Here is a 2,811-nt window from a genome sequence, read left to right as displayed (position 1 = left end):
TTGAATTAAAGTTTTATGAATGTTCGCCGGTTCCCGCCTCCTTCCTTCCGTTTTATTGAGCTTTGCTACAGTTTCATTTACCCTCTTTGGGTACTAGATGTGTTCTCATGTCTTTGAGTTTATAAATTTTTTGCTTAAATATTGTAGCAAAGAGTAGATCCTTTGATATTGGGCTTTATTAAACTTTATGAAACTATACTACATTTATTTGCAATGCATATTTTACTACAAGTCAATCGATTTAACCATTTTCTGTCACGCCAGAAGGACGGGAGAGAAATGCAGGGGTCAAAAATAATAGTTTTAATAACAAATTGCAGAATAAACACAATCACACTCAAACAGACCAGTCAATCAAAAGGGAACGGGGGCTCGAGCGCTCGGACGGGGAAAAAGCTAGGGGAAAGTCTTGAGAGTCTGGGTGGGTCCCGAAGGACCGATCTCACGGGGAGAGTCACGAGAGGTTCCGTAGCACACCCCCTGAAGGGGGAATCTGGAAAACCGCTTGAACAACCCCGGAGGGAGAAACTGGTAATCCGCTTGAACAACCCCGGAGGGAGAATCTGGTAATCCGCTTGAACAACCCCGGAGAGAGAGGCACGATTCCATACGAACGACCTCACCGGAAGAGATGGATCCACCAGGTAGAACTCCTTCGGCCGCCAAACAGCAAAGAACCAAGGCCGCCGGCGCAGTGATCTGCGTGAGAGTGGAACACCAAGCAGGGTGCAAAAGAGAACTGGAGCCTAGACAAACAATACTAATTAGCCAAGAATTTAACCGACAAGACAAGACTAGATACTTTGCAAGACTGGAAGTCAGAGAGGCTAGAAATCTAAGAGACTGACGAGGAACATAGGGATTCTGGAAGTATAAGAAGGGAGAGAGAAGAGATAGCGAGAGTGGAAACCGGTGTGGTGTGATTAGCGGGAGTAGAAACAGGAGTGCAGTGATGAGTGGATAACAAGGGGGGCGGGGCACCCACAAGTAACTACCGAGCACATGTAGAGCTGTCAAACGGCCTCTTCCATGTGCTTGGTGAGAAGAAACATAAACAAGACACATAACCCAACAGGTGCTCAGACCCGGGACCTGACAATTTTCATAGTCTTTAAATTGTGATCTAAATAGATTTGTTATTCTTAGGTTTCCTCTAGTGGTGTGCCCTCTTTATCTGATTGATATGAAAATGGCTGATAATAAAAAAATGCTATTAGCGCCCTAAGCATCAGAAGTTCATGAAACTTGGCATGTTTGTCTAGTCCATATGTATGAAGTTTGGATAAATCATTGATTCAAACACTGAAACTGGTCTCCGTCTCTCTATGACTTAAAACTGATCATTTTAAATGTTGCAGTTGAAATTGACATTTTTGTTTTTGTCCTTCACTCTGTAGTTCTGTGACACCATACTCCAACACACCATGGAACGGTTCTGCTTCACAAGCCACCTCGTTAGTGCCACCTTGCTGCAAGCAGACAGTACACAGTGGCGTTTCCTGAAGATGCACTGAGTAGGACTTTGAAGGCCTATCCAGTGCTCAATGGGAGTAAGATAAAGACAGAGCTTAGTCTCATCTACTACAAGGAAGAGTTCAGAACCTGTTGTGGTGCTGTGGACCTACTGCAGCTGTTTAAGGAGAACAATCTTGAAGAAGACTTTTCAGAGACTGTCACTTTCCTAAAGATCCTCATCACCACACCCATGACCACAGCAGAGGCTGAGAGGTGTTTCTCAACTTTGAAAAGAGTTAAGACTTTTCTGAGAAATAGCATGACCCAGGAGAGGCTAGATGCATTGGCCATGCCGTCAATGGAGAAGAGAATGGTGACTGAGATAATTGACTTTAACCAGAAGATCATTGAGAAATTTGCAAGTCAGAAAGAAAGGAGAACAAAATTTATTTTCAAATAGTGTTAATGGCCAATGATTAGGTAACTATAGTGTGTTGTGTGGTTTTTTTTTAAATAATTATCTTGATTACTTCATTACTGATAATAAACCCACATTCAATTCAAATTCACTGATTCATAGTACATTTATTTGCATGTATTAACATTGACTGTAACAAGGAATTTATTCGGCTAAATTTATGCGGCTTTTGTTTTAAATCAATTTAAATAAAAATATCACAGTATTGAGATTTCTACGAAATTCCCTGAAATTAATTTCAAATATTCATATAATTAATTCTAATTCCAAATATCTATCTTTAATAGGCTGCTTACTGGCAAAATTATGTTTAGCAACTCTTAATGAGTAGTTAATGGATAGTTATTTTAAATGGGTCTTAGTTACTGTATAGTTCTGCGGGAGACATACAACATTTAGTTGTCATTAATGACAATTAAATAAGTAATAAGTAAGTAATTGTTACTTGCTTTAAATTTCGGTATGCTGTTACCTACTGGTTAGTTAATCTTTCTTCCTTATTAGTTATCAGTAATGACAACAGTGTTAATGCAGCACTAACCATTTGTTCTGCATTAGTTCCTGCATAACTACCTATTAAGTATGAAACAGTATTATAAAGTGTTACCCTGTAGGACTGTGATGAAAGTGAAAGCAGTTTAACGCGCAGCTCAGTCAAATGTTTACGATCTCTGATAACCAAACACTACTCCAGCGGCTCTTCCTCTTCCCTAAGGAAGGCCTCGCCCATTTTTTGGTGTATTCCTTTGGGCGGAGGTTGCACTCACAATGTTGACAGCATGTACCCGTGAAGAACACCAATCTGAACATATAGAAAAAACAGTGTATATAGGTTATTCAGGGGACTTTTATTTAAAAACACCACATCAGACAGTCCT

This window comes from Triplophysa rosa, unplaced genomic scaffold, assembly GCF_024868665.1.
Source record: "Triplophysa rosa unplaced genomic scaffold, Trosa_1v2 scaffold34_ERROPOS112264, whole genome shotgun sequence".
Lineage (NCBI taxonomy): Eukaryota > Metazoa > Chordata > Actinopteri > Cypriniformes > Nemacheilidae > Triplophysa > Triplophysa rosa.
The sequence above is the reverse complement of the archived record's forward strand: the minus strand, read 5'-3'. Positions refer to the sequence as shown.